Genomic DNA, 21,191 nt, shown 5'->3' with positions numbered 1-21,191 from the left:
ACCAACATGCAGTACTCAAGTTCATCGACCACACCGCCTGACTTTTCTCTTGGGTGGCCATCAGCCTTATATTTATAGTTATGTCTAAACACACAGCAGCAAAGCTGTGCACCAAGTTCCCAACAAACCTCAAGGTTACAAGAGGTAGCAGCACTCTAATGCAGCCATATACTCTCACTTCAGTCTCACTGCACTGGCCCCGAGGGTGAGAACTGCAAAGCCAGTTGCATCTTCAGCCACCATTAGTATTCCAATCATAACTTCGAAGTATTTGAAGCCTTTCCCAATACTGTCCACAGAATTCCTTTACAACTTAACATGACTACCAGATCAGATGCTTCAAGGCTCAATCTCACAAAAACATGTTCAGGTCACATTTCTCCCTACAGTCTGAAGGAGGAAAACGTTTAATTCTCATTTTCAATGGTGATTCTAGACTGTTTTTTTTGTGTGTGTGTGTATGTGTTTAAAGTGAAATAATTATTACCATGATGTATAAACAATTTAATATACACACATACACACACTCATTGTTAGTTAATATTAGGTAATGCATTAACTAATGTTAACTAAAGCGACCCAATTGTGAAATCTTAATTGTACTAAAATGGCTTTTTAAATCTTTATTCTTTTAATTTGGTGTAAAATAAGACTGAATCCTGTTTTATTTCTCATTTATTTATTTAGTGAGAACTAACAGCACATAATTGATAATATTGTTTTCCTTTTATCAAAATCATTTTTTGTAATGTAATTTATGTTTCTACTCTTATTCATGTGAAAACGTTTTCTTTTCTCAGTACCAAAGAACTAATAAATGCAAGAGGTAAAGGTGTAAATGATCATCCAACTGCTCAAAATCATTTATGCTGAACTAAAACACCTGTTCCTTGGATGGTGAGCAGACGGTGGGCATATGACTAGATCTCTCCTTGATGAGAATGATTGCATAGACACGCATTCTTGACAGCAAACAGAGCACAACACTGAATTTAATTTGTGTTTTAATCCATGCTACACTGAAAAAAATGTTCTGAGTTTGTGACAACATAGACTGATGCCTGTGTTCACCAAACAGCTATGACAAACATGCTACGTGCTAAAGGAATCTGGGATTTATGGCTGTATTCACCCCATTAGCAATGCAGAGACAATTTGCAATGCAATATCGCAGGTATGATGGTGAGGTGTGAGGTGGGAGGTGTGAGGTGGGAGGTGGGGGGTATCATTTTACAGAGTGTGGAAGTCATCAATCACTCGATCTGTATGTTCTCACCGCTGCTTGAAATGCTACATGGATTCCAGGTCTGTACTCGTGCCTGCCCTGAATGACAATCACACACACACAAATGGAATATTATGAATGTCTCTGGTGAGTATAAAAAAGAAAATCTAAAATCTGTTGATAATTTAAAATCCTGCCGATGGTAGAAGCTATGGATGTGCATTTTGGTAATTCTGACTAGAGTAGTAAAGATAAATCAACACAAGTGTGCAGGGAGTTCTGTCGATAGTGAACTTTATACATGTTACTAACTATAAGTAACTTTAAAACTACATGTCAACTACCAGTCATAGAGTATTAGTAGACTGTCTCCTTAATATCTGCACTTTAATTTGATAGTCCTCAAACAGACATTCTACTGGCTATAATGGCTCGTTTCCTCCGAGCTGTACGGTTCAGTTCAGATTTGGGACGTTAAACCCTGATCTGGCTTGCGTTTCCAACGCCAACAGTACCCTTACTTGATAGGCGTGGTGTATGGCAGAAAGTAGCGATCAACATCATTCTCGCGTGAAGAAGAAAGTGACAGTAAACAACAATGGAGGACATATTTCAGCTTTGTTTGAACAAAGGCTGAAGGGTGCAAGGAAAAACAGCCAAAACATACACATTGTGTTGCAACGGTATTGTGTTGTATTTCCCCTTGTAGCACGCGCAAGTGACAATTCTCTGTCAACTAATCAACATTCTGCAGTGAGTGGAGCTCCACCCTTTTGGTACTGGTACTATTGGTACTATTGTGCTAGGTATCCCAAAGGAAGGGTCCCAAAAAAGTGGTACAGTACGGTTTTATAATTGTGTATGGTATTGTGAACCGTACCACTCCATGGAAACGAGCCATAAGTAACTTTGCAAGTACATGTCAACTTATTCTACTAACCCTAACCCTAACCTAACAGTCTACTAATAGTCTAATGAGAGTTAGTTGACATGCAGTTGCAAGGTTACTTATAGTTTATATATACACTTAATGTCTAAAGTGGACTATTAAAATAAAGTGTAACCCAAAAGGACCACCAAAAATGGCACCAGGAAAAAAAAAAAAAAAAAAAAAAAGTATATTTAATATGGAGTATTCAAGTATATTTAATAGTTTTAACCCCCAATGGAGGAATAAAAGTATATTTATCCCTCCACTGACAGCCAATGCAACTACAATTTTCAAGGTCCAGAAAGGGAGTAAAGACATCATTAAAGTAATCCATGCGAGTACTTTGTGAGTATCCGACGCGCGAGCACTTAAAAAAAAATAAAGAATAAAAAAAAAACACTTTATTTACAACATTTAAATGCAAATTACAAAATGTCCAATGAGCGTTCACGCAACAACGTCTGCTCTCGCGTCAACACACATGCTCTCGTGAACGCGGGTTGGAAATTTATATGGAGATTCAAACAAACCACTTGCATCGCTTAATGAAATTTAGGTTAAACCACTGGAGTCACATGGTTTACTTTAATGATGTCTTTACTACCTTTCTGGGCCATGAAAGTGGTAGTTGTGTAGGCTGTCAATGGAGGGACAGAAAGCTTTTAGATTTCATTAAAAAGAGAATTTTCATTTTTGGGTGAACTTACTCTTTAAAATACGCTTGGCTCAAAGTTTGCAGGGGCATGTTTGTTCTCATCCCTAGTATAAGGTAGTCTTTGGACAGAAAATGTCACTCAAGTTAGACTGTGTGTATGTCTATCTCCTTATTCAAGTCCGTCTTGGCAGGAGCAATTTAATACATTTTCTGATGGATGGTGCATCAGTTTGAATCTATCAGGACATTTAGACGGTGATGACTCTGGACATGGCCAATGGCTCTCTATGTTGCCAACAAGATGGAATCAAGGAGAACACTGAGAGATGGGAGGATAGACAGAGAGAGAGCGAAATAACATCAGTACAGCAGTAAGTCAATTCTGACAATTGTGCTTTCATTCTTCCATCTCCATCACCACAGGGTGAGCGGGGCTCAATCCTACACATCGGCTCCATTGTACCACCAACCATTCACGTCATAATTATTCTGCTGGGTCTGGCTGAGCATGTTCCAAAGCAAATTAAATCTATTAAGAACAAATTAAGCTCGGCAAGGAGGCAGGGCAGGGAATTGAAAACCTATAATAGGAAGTATAAAAGAGTCATAGCTGACCACTCAGAATATAGTTGATATGGTTGATGCTTTTCATAAGTAGACTTGGGGGCTTTGATCACTTGACATTACTGACGTCATTTCTGAGCAGACATGAACTGAGTTTTTCCATCTCGCGCACCTTAATGAAAGGGTTTAATTGCCAGACCTCTCAATCAGTTCATTTAAATGATCAAAGGAAAACGATATCACATTGGATAACAGGAGAATTAATCAAGATAAAACAAATAAACTATTAACCTGGAAATCTTGTATGAAATAAGTAAGTATAGACGCAAACTGAGGATGATTCCAGTTTCTTTCCCGTTGTGGGTGAGACATTCAAAATCAGCAATTTAAAACCACATTTAATCATGGGCAAAAACAAAGCAAATTATGATGTGAAATTGTGATGTTGATGATGTGAACACTGTACCAAAGGTCAGATGCTCTTTCAAATCAAGATCACAGAAGTTTTATTCAGTAAGGGTGCATTAAACTGATCAAAAGTGTCAGGGAAGACTTGCATTATTGCAAAAGATTTCCATTTCATATAAATGCTGTTCTTTTGAATACTGTATTTATTGAAGAATCTTGTAAAAGAAAAAAAATGTATGACACAAAAAATATAAATAAAATAATAATCAGCACAATTTTTTTTTCATAATTGATAAGAAATGTTTCTCGAGAAGGACCATGTGACACTGAAGACTTTAGTAATGCTGCTAATAAATCACCAAAATAAAGCCTTGTTGAACACATGAGACTTCTTTCAAAAACATCTCGAACAAAACTTACACACACAAACATACACACATTTGTACAATTACATTTTTCAATGAAAAAAAAAAAAAAAAAAAAAAAAAAAATCAATAAATTAAAAAGATTTTAAATGGAAGTATTTTCAGTAGGTCTCAGACTTTTGTAACCCATACATGCACATATTCCCACAACTGCAAGGCGGCGAATTGTTGTCTTAAGCCCGGGATACACTGCACGATTTTTGGCTGTCCCAGACGAAACATTGCCATCGTGAAACAATCGTGGCGATTTCTGTGATCGTGGCTCTTAATCGGTGGTCCTATGTCGTACAGTGAGAGAGGTTCAAAGACGGCCGTTTTCCCGGTCTTGCGACCAAAGATAGCCTACGATCATTTTCTAACAGTGTCAGAAATTCAGCATGATCATCGCACAGTGTGTTTGCTGCTACGACCTACGTCTACTGACCAGCCAATAAAAATGTGACATGAAATCAACGGGACATGGTACTAAAACTTAAAACTGCTTACCTCAAGCTCTTTTCCCTTCTTCTTTTGCCGCTTCCTTTTTATTTTCAGCACACATAAAAACTACAACTGCCAAAGTGTGATTCAACATAGTGTTTTGTTTAACACTAGCGCATGCTGATGACGTTTTATTCTTCTATAGAAACTTCATAAAACATCATAGCCTACGAGTCAATAGGTGTCATCATCGTACAGTCTACATGCATGTCGTACCCAAGTTTAGTAGATCCATGTCGCACAGTGTGATAAAGTAATGGTCTTATTGGATTGCTAAAATCGTGCAGTGTATCCAGGGCTTTAATAAAACCATTCCACAAATTTCCACATTTCACTCAGTAACTCCACATTCTGTCTGATATCAAAGCTGACAGAAGAAATATAATAAGATACATCAAGCCAATGAGTGACACATCCAGACCAATAATTGCCCATATCAGAGCTCATCAACTAGTGACCCCATAAACCAAATCCAGTTACAAATGTTTTGAAGGCCCTTCGATTGATTTTGATGAATCGCTGCACTGCCCAATACATCAAAGCACTTCATGTGCAAATCTAAAAGGCGGTTCAAAAGCACTCAGCAGAAATCAATTAGCACACTGGATGTTTGAGCTACTCCAATTTCCCAAACCTTTAAGGCACATATTTGACTAAGACTCATCCAATCAGATGTTTTTTATGCAAATGATGTCGATGCAGACAAATCTTCAGAAATAGAATAGCAGTGACTTGCAGCATTTACAAACGTGCTTCCACAAACAAATATTTATTCAGAAAAGGGCTCATAAAAATTGCTAATGTGATGCACCACTTCAGCACCTGCAACATTCATCCCTACTATGTTTGTATTTGAAAATAATTGTGTGTGTGTGTGTGTGTGTGTGTGTGTGTGTGTGTGTGTGTGTGTGTGTGTGTGTGTGTGTGTTGGGGGGGTCCTGGTAATGGCTATGTGAATCTTTGACCTTGTGGGGCCATTAGAAAAACAACTTATAAATCATACAGAATGAAAGTTTTCTGTGATGAGTAGGTTCAGGGATAGGGAATAGACTATACAGTCTGTACAGTACAAAAATCATTATATTTATGGAAAGTCCCCATAAAACATGGAAACCCAATGCGCATTGGCTGTTTATTAGTGCTAATAAAGCACATTTTAAAGACTTATTCTGTATGACCATATTCTATCGATTCTCCGATCCAGAGATATGATATTTGCCGATACCTCAAAAAATTCAGCAATTATATATATATATATATATATATATATATATATATATATATATATATATATATATACACACACACACACACACATAGGGGTGTCAAAATTAACACGTTAATGCATGCAATTATTTTTTTCAGTTTAACGCATTAAACTATTTAACGCAATTAACACAGCATCTGCAATGGTTGTGTTTGAAAAAGGCAATCAAGATACTTCCTGTTAGATTTTTGTGTGTTACATAGAGAATTGTGTGTTGTGTTTTGCATAAAGTGTTTTATGAATTTGAAAACTGAGTCAAAGGCTGAGAATTAGTGTATGGTTTTGCAGATTTGGTTTGTGGTTCTGGTGTTTGAGTGTCAGGTTTCGGAAATTGTGTGACAAGTAAGGATTTTGAGTGTAAGTAGTTGAAAAAAAACTGTATAAAAGGGTTAATGTGAAGATTGTTTTAAGTTCACTTAAATTAAAAGTAATTTTTTAAAGCCTAATAAATGTTGAAAGTGATAGCTTTCAGTTATACTGTAATTTTGAATGTCTATGATTAATGTTTAAAAAAAAAAAAAATCATAGAGACATCAGTACCAGTATTAGTATGAGTGATACTGGCCTTCATTCATAAAAAGATGCCATTAAAGGGATAGTTCACCCAAAAATGAAAATTCTGTCATCATTTACTGACCCTAAAGTTGTTCCAAACCTGTATAAATTTCATTGTTCTGCTGGACATAAAGGAAGATATTTTGTAACCAGTTTGTAACCAGGCCACTTTGGGGCACCATTGACTTCCATAGTAGGAAAAAATACTATGGAAGTCAATGGTGCCCCAGAACTGTTCAGTTTCCCACATTCTTCAAAATATCTTTCTTTGTGCTCAACATAACAAAGAAATGTATACAGGTTCGGAACAACCAGAGGGTTAGTAAATGATGACAGAATTTTCATTTTTGGGTGAACTATCCCTTTAAACAAATATTTAAAATATACTATATACTGCCTTTGTTGTTTAGTTGTTTCTACATTAATTTGGAGAGTAACTGTGAAATTATTACAATATAAAAATATAGAAAAAATGTACGATTAATTAGTTATTTTTTTCTGAACAATAGGCTACAACATATGATGTAAAAGCAAGCACAGTGGTTTCAGATGATCCCACAGACCTGTCTAACAGTTAGTGGCAATACGGTCCTCGGGGGAAAAAAAAAATAGGGAGGTGGGCGTAATGCTTTGTGAGCTGCTCATTTAGCAATGTCTGTACACCTTACACCTTAGGTGGAAAAATGATGCTGACCTTTTCTAGACAGACAAAAAATACAAACTGAAAGAATGCATGCTTCCAACCTCAAAGCTAAAGGCTGAGGCATGACGATCTCAAAGATGTGGGCATCTTTTTCAAGTGGCAGCACAAAGGGGCATAAATCATTCCCCAAGCATTCAACCTCGATTCTTCTGCATCTTCAAATCCCATTCGATTTTAATTTAATTCCTCATTGCTTTATCCATACAAAATACAGAGGGAAGGAGCGAGTGTCTCCAGCTGGTTCACTTGAGGTAAAACCATAATGACTGATTTCAAACTGATTCTTGAGGCAGAAGGACTCTGACTCATCTGTGGAGATATGAAATGACAGTTTGCAGTGATTGGACATGCAGTTCACTCAATCAGGCTTTTTGCCCCACATCAAGCCTTTACACGCTTTCCTTAATGTGAACTACTTCAACACCAAAACCCCTTTTCAGTGAGGTGAACATCTTTTGATTTCATTCTATACCTGTTTGATGTTTCCCCTTCATCTTTGTGTTTTCCATTTCCTCCATTTCCATAAACCAAACTGTAATGCAATCTTTTTTTATCTCTTGAGAGGTAAAAGTACTTTAGTCCCTGACACTTATAGTTTGAAATGCTATTATAGCAAAATATAATCACAATATTATTATTCAAACTGAACCTTTACATAACTGCCATGCGATTACTGTGATTGCATGTTGCTGCGGTGCAGTTATTGCATTTTTCAGCTTAAAATTTCAAGACTCGCAACCACATTTTGAGCTTGTCAATTTATGTAGTTTCTGTCACATCACTGACATACAAATGGCACAATGAAAGCACTGCACACATTATTTGTTTAGCTTTAAATCTCTCTCAGATTGACAAATGACAGAAAATAGCATTTGTTTTTTGAATAAAACTGTAAATAACCTGAAGTGGGAAAAAAAACAGACAGTTTGTGCCATGTATTCTATAAACCCTATATGTGTAGCAGTCCTGAGGTTTTCAGTTATAAATCATCTCTGTTTTTCTCTGAAGAACCACCGTCCAGTGTACAAACACTAAACACATTAACATTCAAATCATATGCAGTGTTTTCCTGCACTGTGGTCTGATGCAAGAGAAATAAAGCCTCTGTAAAGGTAAAGTTTGTAATATGTGCTACTTGCAAATATAAAAGCTGTTTTCAAGTAGGCCAGTCTGCCTTTGGACGACAGACATTATTTCAAATAATTTGACAACTAAATGCCAACACTGACCAATCATAATCAAGCATTCCAGAGATTTGGGCGATATTTTTAAATTATTAATTATAATTTGAATTTACATTTCATATATTTATATTTATATTATGTTCTGTTCAGATTAACTTTGCGCTTGGGGTCAAAGAACCAATTATAATAACCATTATATATAAATTATATAATTATTAAAATATTAATTATCAATAGTTACATGATTAATTATATTAATTAATAATATAACACATTGTATACATTTATTATAATAATCATAATAACATTGAAATATTGTTCCTTAAAGTGTTCCTATTATGCTTTTTCGAATATTACCTTTCATGCAATGTGTAATGTAGCTGTCTGTGAATGTAAACGATCTGCAAAGTTGTAAAGCCGAAAGCGCCGTTATTGTCTCTCAAAAGAAAGAATCGACTCTGAACCCTTTAAACGAATCGTTAGGAATTCAAATCCCACTTCTGTGACGGCTACACGTCACTGGGTAACACATTTGCCTAATACGTGCCTACAGTCTTCATTTGCTGCCCGCAAACAGATACTTTGACCCACCTTCAAACGCTGTAGCTGGTTCATGTTGTATACATGTCGAGAAGACACTGTTTTCTGCTCTACAAAAGCTCTTTCTAAACACTTCCAAAGGATGAGGATGTGAAGAGTCAGTGGTTGAAATTACCAGTGATACAACTGCAGAATAGCATTTTCACGAATGCTTCTCAAATCTCCATGAGGTCTAAATGGGATTTATAAAATGCTTATTTATTAAAGATGGGACCGTACTGACTTTATTTGGACCAACTTGCTCCTCAGAATCACAGCCTGTAAGTACGATTAATTATTGATGTTTATATTTTCTACTGGGTGTGGAAATTTACGTAGTTTTGATCTCCGGCTAACTGGCTAACTCACGTTATTACTGTCTTACTGAAATACTTCAGCAAATTATCTGTGGCTCACTATTACCTAAAATTGTGTCCACGTTAGTGCTCGGCTAATGTTGGCACTATTATTGATACAGTTAAATGATACAGTTCCTCATGTGCACTGCAATAAATTCGAAATATTCACAAACATCAGTTTGTTGATGGACATACACTTACAGTTGCAACATCTCATGATGAACGTCAAACTGAGTGGTGTATCACTGAGAAACTTCCTGTTCAAGTCGTCTTTGCGATGGAGGTTTGGGTTTAATAACTAATTCTTCCAATAGTTCATCATCGGACTCGCGGTCGGATTGATATGGTAAAATTGACGCCATCATTACTGTCAGTGTGTAAAATCGCTGTGCTCCGAAAGCCTCCAGACTGGAACTGAAGTTCTGTCTGGGTAATGGGAGTTTCGCCAAAGAGTATAGAACCCAAGAGGCGAAACTCTGATACTTTTTGGGTAACAGCCACGATGTGGCGCTTCGGTAGCGGCAGCCATTTTGGGGTGAAAATGCCAACTGGACAATAGAATCCATCACATCTTACGCACCCAAAATCGGCGAATCTCACAGCCAAATCAGAAACGGAATAGAAAATTTCTCAAATTCGGTAAATTTTATGACACCTACAGTAAATGTTGTATTGTCTTAACCTATGTTTTATGTGATCAGTTGTGGAATCCAACCATTACACATCTGAGGTAACGTAGTTAGCTTACTTTATTGAGTATTTCCATATTATGCAACTTTACATATTTACTATTAATAGTAAATTAATAAATAATAAAATTAAGATCATGTTTGTAGCGTGATCCAGGGGATTAAAACGTATATAGGCAGACCTAGTGGAGTAATATAGTAATAGTAAATTACTCCACTAGGTCTGAAATACGTTTTAATCCCCTGGATCACGCTACAAACATAATGATCTTATAAAACATGATGCATTGCTGTGTCTGTTATCCCATAATTGCCACTTTTGGACACAGTGGCTGTGCTTTTTGTTTACATAGTCTTGCTTTAATGGACATTAATATAACACTGCAAAAACAGTTTGCTGTGTCAAGCTGTTATGTTCTGTTATATATTTATTGTCCAACATTCCCAATTTTCTGATGCATGTCCTTAATTTAATTTCATATGTTGGTATTTATTCAGTGTTTATAATGCTAATACTTGAACTTCAAAGAATTTTAACCCAAACTGACTTGGTTTCTAGAGAGCAAAGGTTTTGTGAAAAAAAGTGGAAGACTTAAACACAAAATCTGTGAAATAAACTGTTAAAAAGAATTGATGATCACTAGCGATAGTATTTTATTCTGTGTTGTCATCATTCAGGTTGGATTTTAGCTTTAATGTATGTTTTTTTTTTTTTTTTTTTTTTTTTTTTTTTTTAACAAAGCAGCTGATATTGCCATAGAAACTAGTGGAGTCGCTTTCACCCCAAAATGGCGGAAATGCAGAGCTGCTGCTGGACGCTGGTGTTGCAATGGAACGTTCTATTGAGTTTCACTTCTTGTTAGTGGATATTCTTTGGTTTTGCTTCCAACAGGTGCTGTAAGCGGCAGACCAATCATAACAGAATGCGCCACCTGGCCAATCAGAGCAGAGTAGGCTCGAGGAAAGGAGGGGTTTAGAGAGACTGAAGCATCGGACGAGTCGTTTGAGAATCATTGAAAAATGTGATTAAGAACCTTTCAAATAGCATAATAGGGGCACTTTAAATCATTTTAATAATTACATCTGACCTAGTCAAAGCCCATTTAATTTAGTTTTTGAATTTGAATTTTATTTACAATTAAGTCAAATTAGGAAAAGTCATCAAGTAATGTGCTGCAATAGTTTTTAACCTACATTATCACCTCTCAGATCCCAATTAGAACATATGTTCATTTCATTACTTTTTTTTTTTTTTAAATGTTAATTAACAGTTAATTAACATAAATTAAAGTGCTAATTTATACATATCATAAAAAAAATACACGCATCACCTTTACAACTAAGGGCATGGTGTCTGAATCACCCAAAATAACACTGTAAAAAAAAAAAAAAAAGCCTGTGATTCATACACAGAGAGAGAACTGGAACTGCTGGAGAGAATACCTGTGTATGACAAGCGAGTCAATCCTTCTGACAGACAGACAGTTTTTTTGTTCTTTTTCTGTTCTTTCCCTGAGGAACAACAGGCTTTTAATCTGTTCTGTCAGTGACCTTGCTAGACAAAAAACAAAAATCACATACACCAAAAACCAACAAACAGGCTCCTCGGTAAAAACAAACACACAAATACACAGACACACAGTGTGTTGTGTTGACGGAGAAACGGAAATAGAGGTGAAGGAGAGGGACGTGAAAAAAAGAGTGATGGAAGATCAGATCGTTCCTCCGCAGTGGCAAAAATGAAAGCCAACAAACTGCGGCAGATTCATCCATCTCCAGATCACCTCAAGTGTTAACCTGACTTCACCCCACACGCACAGAGAGGGGAAGTTAAGACTCCAGAGAGGATGTGGGATGAGAGCCAAGGAATTGAGGAAGGAAACTGCAATGTCAGGTCTGCAGAGATCCCAGGATGGGCTAAAACTTGCATTAAATAGCTTATTAATTAAGGAAGAAAACATAAACACCAGAGTCTTTAATTTACCTGTCAAAGGGGTCCTTCACCTTCTTATTCACAGGTCTCAATTCAATCAGCTGCTCCTATATAAAAAAAAAAAAAAAAAAAAAAAAAAACAGTGAAGGGAAAATCAAATGGAGTTCAGCTAAATGATTTTGAATTGATTTCTCATAGATTGATTACAGTGTGCACAAGTAGATTCAGGGGTGACGCTGGACACAAATGACTCCCAGAGCTACGCGTATTAGTGTCACAATACAATGCAAATGTAATTCAAACCATTACATTTTCAGCTAAAATGTATTTATTTATTAATAGCTAAAAATTAATTGACATGATTTTTATTTTAGCTTTTATCACGCTTACTCAGAAAAGACATAAAAAAATAACATAAAATTTAACACAAATAGGAAAAAAAATGTTGTGGCTTCTTGGTATTCAAAGGTTATTTTATTGGCAGGGGCTATTTGCACTAAGTGTACATTTTAATTAGATGCTATTTACACTAAGTGAAAATAGCATATTTTCTTAGCAATAGATGCTATTTACAGTAAGTGAAAATAGCAGCATTTTATTAGCGATATGCTATTTACACTAGGTGAATATAGCGATAGATTCTATTTACACTATGTAAAAGTATCATTTCTTTGCAATAAGAGTAAAAAGTAATTAGATGCTATCTATACTTTATATTGGCACCTCTATACTATTTGCACCTCAGTATTTTTGTACATCAGGATGCAAGAATATCAGAGTTTAAATTGTTATATTTATTAAAATTATTAAATGGATGCTGCCTTATTGGGAGAATAAAAACCCTCCCTACACCTTCCCCTAACCCTACCCAATAAACACTTTTAATATTATTAAACACTCGTTCGCAGTTTATTTCCACTTTTTTATTAAAAATAAATGCGAGCTCGGCAAAATGCAGATTCGAACCTGCGCTGATCGCGTTTAAAGCCAAGTCTGCAAACCTTACTCGCTACTGCTGCGCCACTGAAGACGCTGAACTCTGCGCGTCTTTTTTAAAACTTGAGTGGCCCAACCAGACATTGGTGGGCAGAGCTAGTGTAAATAGTGTTTGCCAACAAGGGACATTATTTGCACTTAGCGTAAATAGACACTACATATTTTATTTTATTCCGTTTTTTAATAGTAAAATTGTAGCTCTATACCAGGAGATATACTTTTTATCTATTTTCATATAGTTTAACTGGGGTGCAATTATGTGATTTGATACCTTTTAGCTGGCAAAGGTGCTTTTTAAATGGGCAGACACATAAGTATAAGACAAAGTATACTCAAATAAGCAATAAAATGAAATAAAATAAAATATAATGAAAAATATTGAGTTTTATTGTTCTTGAATAATATGTATACCAGATATAGACGCAACCAGAGAGATGCGACATACATACATGTGGTGCTGCCTCTGTATTTGGTCAAAATAAGGCATCTTAGAAGACACCATAATTCTGCTGCCTAACGTCTGCAACAGCATTTGCTGTCGAGAGCATGATGACTTCAGACAGCTCACTAAAGTTTAAAACAGAAACTGCGCCATTTTGCTTCAACTTTTTCCTCTTTGTATTTATATGCACGTCTGCTTTTGAGTACCTGTCACAGCTGCTGTGGTCCTTTTCTCTGTGCGGACTAAAAAAGTAAAATGTTATCAGTCCAGCCACTATTCATATGAGCAACATTGCTGGAAAGCCACAATTGATAAACAGTCACCACACCGCACACACATGCACACCTGTAATTTCATTACTAAGACTTCAGTATTATTACATCAGAATCACATAATCTCCCACTCTCAGGCGCACCACCTGGGACAACCTCATGTGGCCGTCTTCGAAAAATTGATTCAAGGAAAAATATCACATTTGACATAATGCTATTTTCGAGATTGTGGTGTAATGAAGCAATGTCCTCGCTCCAGGATCATGTGGATTAATCCATCCTTTATCACTCAAAGAGCGATTAGGCTACAGGTGAGTGAAACAGCCATTTAAAACTCACTTAATGAAACCGAAAATAGGAGAGTTTAATGAGTGAGGCCTATCTCTAATGGACACTCTGATATAATGAAATGTGTAAGTAATGATATTATCTGGTGCAGGTTAAAAGCTAGTGTTCTAAATCGAATGGGAACACGGATTCTTTCCAGGATTAGCAGTGGGTTAATAGGTCCTTGAGCAGGAGGATGAGTGTATGAGTGATCTGTGATGGACACAATCCTTACTCTCTAAGGAATATACAACGATCAGGCATAACATTATGTCCACTGACAGGTGAAGTGAATAACACTGATTATCTCTTCATCACGGCACCTGTTAGTGGGTGGGATATATTAGGCAGCAAGTGAACATTTTGTCCTCAAAGTTGATGTGTTAGAAGCAGGAAAATGGGCAAGCGTAAGGATTTGAGCGAGTTTGACAAGGGCCAAATTGTGATGGCTAGACGACTGGGTCAGAGCATCTCCAATACTGCAGCTCTTGTGGGGTGTTCCCGGTCTGCAGTGGTCAGTATCTATCAAAAGTGGTCCAAGGAAGGAACAGTGGTGAACCGGTGACAGAGTCATGGGCAGCCAAGGCTCATTGATGCACGTGGGGAGCGAAGGCTGGCCAGTGTGGTCCGATCCAACAGATGAGCTACTGTAGCTCAGATTTCTCAAGAAGTTAATGCTGGTTCTGATAGAAAGGTGTCAGAATACACAGTGCATCGTAGTTGCGTATGGGGCTGCATAGCTGCAGACCAGTCAGGGTGACCCCTGTCTACTGCCGAAAGCGCCAACAGTGGGCATGTGAGCATCAGAACTGGAGCACGGAACAATGGAAGAAGGTGGCCTGGTCTGATGAATCACGTTTTCTTTTACATCACGTCGCTTACCTGGGGAACACATGGCACCAGGATGCACTATGAGAAGAAGGCAAGCTGGCGGAGGCAGTGTGAAGCTTTGGCCAATGTTCTGCTGGGAAACCTTGGGTCCTGCCATCCATGTGGATGTTACTTTGACACGTACCACCTACCTGAGCATTGTTGCAGACCATGTACACCCTCGGCATTCCTTGGTGGCTGTGGCCTCTTACAGCAGGATAATGCGCCCTGCCACAAAGCAAAAATGCTTCAGGAATGGTTTGAGGAGCACAACGAGTTTGAGGTGTTGACTTGGCCTCCAAATTCCCCAGATCTCAATCCAATCGAGCATCTGTGGGATGTGCTGAACAAACAAGTCCGATCCATGGAGGCCCCACCTCGCAACTTACAGGACTTAAAGGATCTGCTGCTAACATCTTGCTGCCAGATACCACAGCACACCTTCAGGGGTCTAGTGGAGTCCATGCCTCGATGGGTCAGGGCTGTTTTGGCAGCAAAAGGGGGTCAGGGCTGTTTTGGCAGCAAAAGGGCGACCAACACAATATTAGGAAGGTGGTCATAATGTTATGCCTTATCAGTTTATGTCAGTCACAGGCAGCTGTAAATGATGGACCTTTTTTCCATACATTGTCATGTGACAAATTTTTTGCACATTTGCTAGATTAATAGGCCGACACAGCTTACACGCAGACACATCTTACCCCACCCTCCCCTACACATAAAAGCCACACAGCTTATTTGTTCAGCAATGGCAACATGAGCATTCAAATTAATCAAAGCCCAAATGGTCTCACGTTCAGAATAAATGATGCTTGTTTATAAATCAAATGTTGTGTTGACACAAACTTTCATTTATTTAATTGTGTGCCAAATGGCACTTCGATGCCTCCAGTCAGAGGGCAAAGTCACTTAATGGAAAGCTATTAGTGTTTCAGCCTGGCTAAATGACTCAAGAAAAAATCAATTTTGTTTGTTTCTTTAAAAGCTTTAAGCATATCTTTTTTAAGCTTGCATCACGGTCTTTAGTTCAGTCAAAAGTTAGTCAGACGCAAACAGCATACTAATGCAAGGACTTGGATGTTTTAAAAGCAACTTAGCAAACTTTGTTGCTAAAATGTGGCACAAATCTGTGCTAAGTCTAAGCCTAAATCAGAGAAACGTTTTTTATAGCTGCTGTGTCTTTATAGCCCTGCAGTAACCCAGTGTGGCACTTCGAAATTGTAGTTTTACAACCTCCCCATCCTCCAGTTTAAACCATACAGTTATTAAGCCTGGTGGGTGATATTGTTAACTTCATGTGACAAATAAACACAGTACATTTTCGAAAACTCGAGGGTCAGATAAAGCTTTACTCCTATAAAGAAACCAAATTAAGTAAGAATATGGAGAACTGTATTTAGAATATTATTTGATTATTTGAGGTAGTAGGCACAATACAAAGTGTAGCATGAAAAAGTACCATGCTAACCTTCCTAGAACCTTATAGGAGACTCATTTGGAACATTCTACATAAGCACTGTTCTCAGAACACATATTATAATTTGGCGAATTAGTACGAATATCATTCTTTCATTTCTCCTGGAGGGTCAGGTTTAGGGCTGGACTTTCATGGCGTAATTTTACCTAGAAATCACATGTTTTTATATGAGTCAGATTGTACAAATGTATACAAATGCATAACTCTTCAACATGAAGATCACTGGAGACTAGTGTTGTCAAAAGTACCGACGCACTACCAAGTCGGTACTGAAATTTTATAATTTTGACGCTTTGAGCGCTGTTGAGCAGATTCGTAAACTCCTCTGATTGGCCTTTGTGTTCACGTGCTCATCAGATATGTCTGTGATTGGCTACAATGATCAACGCACAGGAGCGTTTGAAAGCACACGGAAGTGTTTGAATTTAAAAGCGGGAGCTTTTGAAAGCAGCCGTCTATTAGCGGACCGTTCCGCTGATAGACGGCTGCTTTCAAACGCCCCTGTGTGTATCTGTGCAAGCACTCGGTGAAGAGCATCAATGATGTCTATTTACAGCATGTTTTTGAAGCGTTGATCAGTGTAGCCAAACACAGACATATCTGATGAGCGTGTGAACACAATTACCAATCAGGGGTGCCAATCCACTCAATCGTGCTCAAAGCGTCACATTTTTAAAATTTCAGTAAAGACTTGGTATTGTGGTCGGTACTTTTGACAACACTACTGGAGACTCAATGCCTATTGACTTCACTGCATCTGTAGTAAAAATAAATGAACATTAGTTTCACAAGGTGTATTGTGTTGTATTATTGGCCTGTGACAGTATCAATACACAATACATCTCCTGTCCTTTATCTTCCCAACACCTCATTTTATGTGGCTCTTGCTCTTGATCACACCAATGTCATTCTTTACACGACCGGACAAGCATCGATCTATATCCAACTGAAAACAAAATCCCATGCCACTAACTTATATACACTTGCAAGGATATGTGAAGCACCAAAATCAACCGCCAAACCCCCATACATCTACAAACAAACAGCCAGAGCTTTATTGCCTTTACAAAGACGTCAAGGTTATAGTGTGTGTGATTTAGAGTGTCCCCATTGCCTGTATAATGATATCCGTGAGGTACAGTGCTTTACATTCGGCTGAAGCCTTCACCATTTGAGGCTAGATAAATTTTAAAAGGTGCTGCTTTGCCCTCTGTGTGGTCTACCACCATAAAAACATTAGTTATAAAAATATAAGACTATTTATCAGCAGCAGGCCAGGCAGCACCGGCATGCCGAAGAATTCCAAAAGGTGAGAAGAAAGGACATCCGTTTAAATGTCGTAAACCCTGAGGTGAAAAGAACTTCAGAGTGAGATTAAATGAAGAAAGCGCTTCAAGTATTTGCTGATGCAAAAATGCTGTCTTTTTTTGGTACTGTGCATGTATTTAAATTCAAATTTTACTGTTGAATAAAAAGGCTGAGGAGGACAATTACCCTTTCCATTTCACGGACGTGGTAATTGTTGTTTCTTCACAATAGGTCTTTGAGATTATAGCGCAATAGAAATGTTCCGAGGCCCGCGGCCATTGAGTGGATAAAGTAAATAAAAAAGGCAGGTCTTCAAGTATAAATAGAACAAATAAATAAATAAATAAATCCTCCTCCAATCACAGTGCAACAATGTCTCACCTCCCTGTGCATTAGTAGTCCGATTAGGGAGCAAATCCTGCCTGTCAGCTACAGATGATAACGTCGTTTCAACTTTAATGTCATAACACAGCTAATCCTCTTTGACGCAGATCAGCAGCAGACAAAAGCAGCTCACGGCGGACCAGCGTGCCTATCTCATTCCTGCTCCTTCCTCTCCCTTCCTCCAACTTAAGTCTTCACCCATCCTGACATCTCCACTGCTGATGTCATAAAAGCCCCTGTCTGATTTTAACCTCTCGCTGCATCTGTTCACTCCTAAAATGACAGATTGAATGATAGCGTGATAGACAGAACAACAGAAGGACAGACAGAACAATACATTGATAGATAGAATAACAGACAGAACAAAAGTTAGAGCGATAGATTGATTGATGGATAGATAGAATGACAGACAGAGAGATAAAATGATAGAAAGAACGGTCAAAAGACCAAATGATCGATTGATAAAACAACAAAACGAGAATGACAGTGACATATAAACAGACAGAGAACTATCAATCTGCCATTCTATCTTTCTGTCGTTCTATCTGTCAGTCATTTCGTCATATTATTTTATGTAGACATAACTACATTTTTATAGACTGTCTAGACAACAAGAAAATTTAAGTTTCTTTGTCTGCAACTAGGCTGAAAGTTGAATGAAAGCATACTTGTTTCAACTCTGCAACAACTGCATTATTATTTTTTATTTGCAAGTTTTAATCTAAATTTATTTTTAATTGGAGTAAACTAAATTTGATTTACTGTGTTTATACAACTGGTTTGTCCAAAGTATGTAAATTGACAAAATTAAATAATAATAATAATAATTCTCAACATTTGTGAATAAAATTCATTATTCCCATACTGAAAATATTATTTTAATTATCCTCCTCCTCTCTGTGTTATATATAAATGAGTTACAGAGATATTTAAAATTGTGAATTATTTTAAAATCATCAGCTCAGATTCATTAAGTGAAACTAAAAATTGGACTTCAGTTCATTCATTTAAGTGAATCAGAAACACTGTCTGATTCAATCCATTCTGGGCAGATTTGACCAATAATGAAAATGAACCAATCAATGTGATTCACTGAACTGTTTGTTACGTGTCAGGTGCAACACACCATGTGTATGACACAGTTCTTCAGAGAATGTTTGAAAGAGCCCTGCTGAAACTGGATGATTTTTCATGTTGGAGCTTAGACAACTTTAAAGAAGAAAACTCGATGAGAGTGACATATATTGTGAAAGTATTGTAAGATTGTTGCAAATGTTTAATCTAGCATTTTATAGTCTCGTATTATCTTATAACATTTATTAAATACCTATAAAGCACACACATAAATGTTTGGAATTGTCGTGGTGTAATGTTGTAGCTATTGTTCACAAATCCGTTACATTTAACTGTGTCAGTGTACTGTTGAATCGATAACTATTATGAATCATTGAATCAGTGTACTGTTGATTCGAGAATTGTTGAGATTGAACTATAGTGTTAATTGTAGAGAAATTCTGCCAACTCATACACTGGTGTGGCTTATTGCTTCATTGCAAATGAGCATTATCAAAAGCAGACATTTTTTTAGGATCATATTGCTCCTTGACAAAAAAAAACAAACCAAAAAACTTACTGCAACTTGGATCTTACCGCAAAGTGTGATGAGCTTCAAAATAGAATGAAACGTAACATGAGATTCTTCCAGATATCAGAAGGAAGTGAAGGAAAAGATACTGCAAGATTTGTGAAGAAGTTGCTGAATAATGTACTACCGTCGGGAATAGACATTAAGATCGAGTGGGCACATCTAACGTCAAAATCAGTGGATTCAACAGATCCCCCTAGATCGGTAATCGTAAGATTCCTGGATGCAGCGGTGAAAGATGCGGTCATTAGATAAGCATGGAGCCAGGGTCGGATCCACTTGCAAGAAAGGGAAATTTTCTTCGACCAAGACTATTCTCCAGGGGCTGTATTTACAAAACATTTTATCTTATCACTAAGAGTTCTCCTAAATGGCAGTAAAAGTTCTTAGCTAAGAGTTTTCTCTTAAAACCTATTCACAAAGCTGCTGACCAACTTTCACTAAGGAACAGAGAGAAGTCTTAAGCTAAGAGAAAGGGCGGGGTTGACCTCGTTGCTATGGACTATGCCCACAGTGATTGGCTGATGGGGAGGAGTCTGTCGTCAGCGATTTAATCATAGAAATATTGTAGAATGAGGTATCATGTTGCCATATACAAATAAAGGTTTTAAAATAAAAATGTTGCCATATTCAATTAAAGGTTTCATAAAGGAAGGCTAAGTGTCACTAATTAAACTATTATATGTTTAGCTAATTGTCCGCCTCTTACATATTTGCATCTCGAGAGATTGCAGAATTCAAGTGACAAATTATGTTTTATAAACAAAGTTTTGGAGGAGCTTGAGGATCTAATCAGCTTGAGTGGAGGTATATATACACAGACGAGAACCGACTCACATAGTTACCTCGACAGTTTTCTGCATCCCTCCGCCAACCCGTTCCTCACTCTCGGCTGGCTGGGGATATGAGGAGAACTCTGGATTTGGGCAAAATTCCAAGCTCGGAGTCCTCGATCCCCTTGGACAGCACACTAAATACGCTTATTATATATATATTTTTTACTCTATTTGATCATTTGTAAGTGTGAACTAGTGAAAACAAATGCCACAGGTAATCAGGCATTTTTTATTTACTTATTAAAGATTTATTTTTGGCGTTTTATCGTAGATTCAAATCTATAAATCAAAATATGTATTGCATTTATGAAGAAAAGGCTCAGCACCCAAGGCTCTATCGCTATGGTGTACAGTGTCTTTGGGTGGATTGCTAAGGCGGATTGGCCCTAACAATCATTTTAGGACTGTTTTTGATTTTGTCTTAGTGACTTAGGAGTCCTCTTGACTACTCCTAGCGTGTCACAGATTTAAGAGCTAGTTTTAGCGCTAAAATGCTTTGTGAAATACTCTTAGAGCAAAAATGTAGTTTTTCCTATACCAGCAAGTTAGGAGCTACTTTTAGCCTTAAGATGTTTTGTGAATACAAAAACTCAGCACTGGGGAGAAAACCTCTGCAACACTGACAGATGCAATAACAATATTGAAGAGCTGGAAATTGAGGTACACTGTGGAGAGAG

At 37.3% G+C, this 21,191-nt stretch overlaps 1 protein-coding gene across 3 annotated transcripts in view; it reads right to left on the bottom strand.

The window, feature by feature from the left end:
- The window catches only part of tspan9a (tetraspanin 9a), a 230,514-nt gene that overhangs the window by 129,848 nt on the left and 79,475 nt on the right, over positions 1–21,191 (bottom strand). For 2 of the 3 annotated variants that reach the window (XM_051870806.1, XM_051870808.1), the window contains one exon: positions 12,009–12,064. The exons of the other annotated variant lie outside the window; for it this stretch is intronic. The gene's annotated coding sequence lies outside the window, so the exon portion shown is untranslated. The remainder of the gene's footprint in view (positions 1–12,008; positions 12,065–21,191) is intronic. 3 annotated transcript variants of the gene reach the window in all.

The sequence above is a fragment of the Ctenopharyngodon idella genome, chromosome 18, assembly GCF_019924925.1.
Source record: "Ctenopharyngodon idella isolate HZGC_01 chromosome 18, HZGC01, whole genome shotgun sequence".
NCBI lineage: Eukaryota > Metazoa > Chordata > Actinopteri > Cypriniformes > Xenocyprididae > Ctenopharyngodon > Ctenopharyngodon idella.
This window is presented reverse-complemented; position numbering and strand designations above follow the sequence as displayed.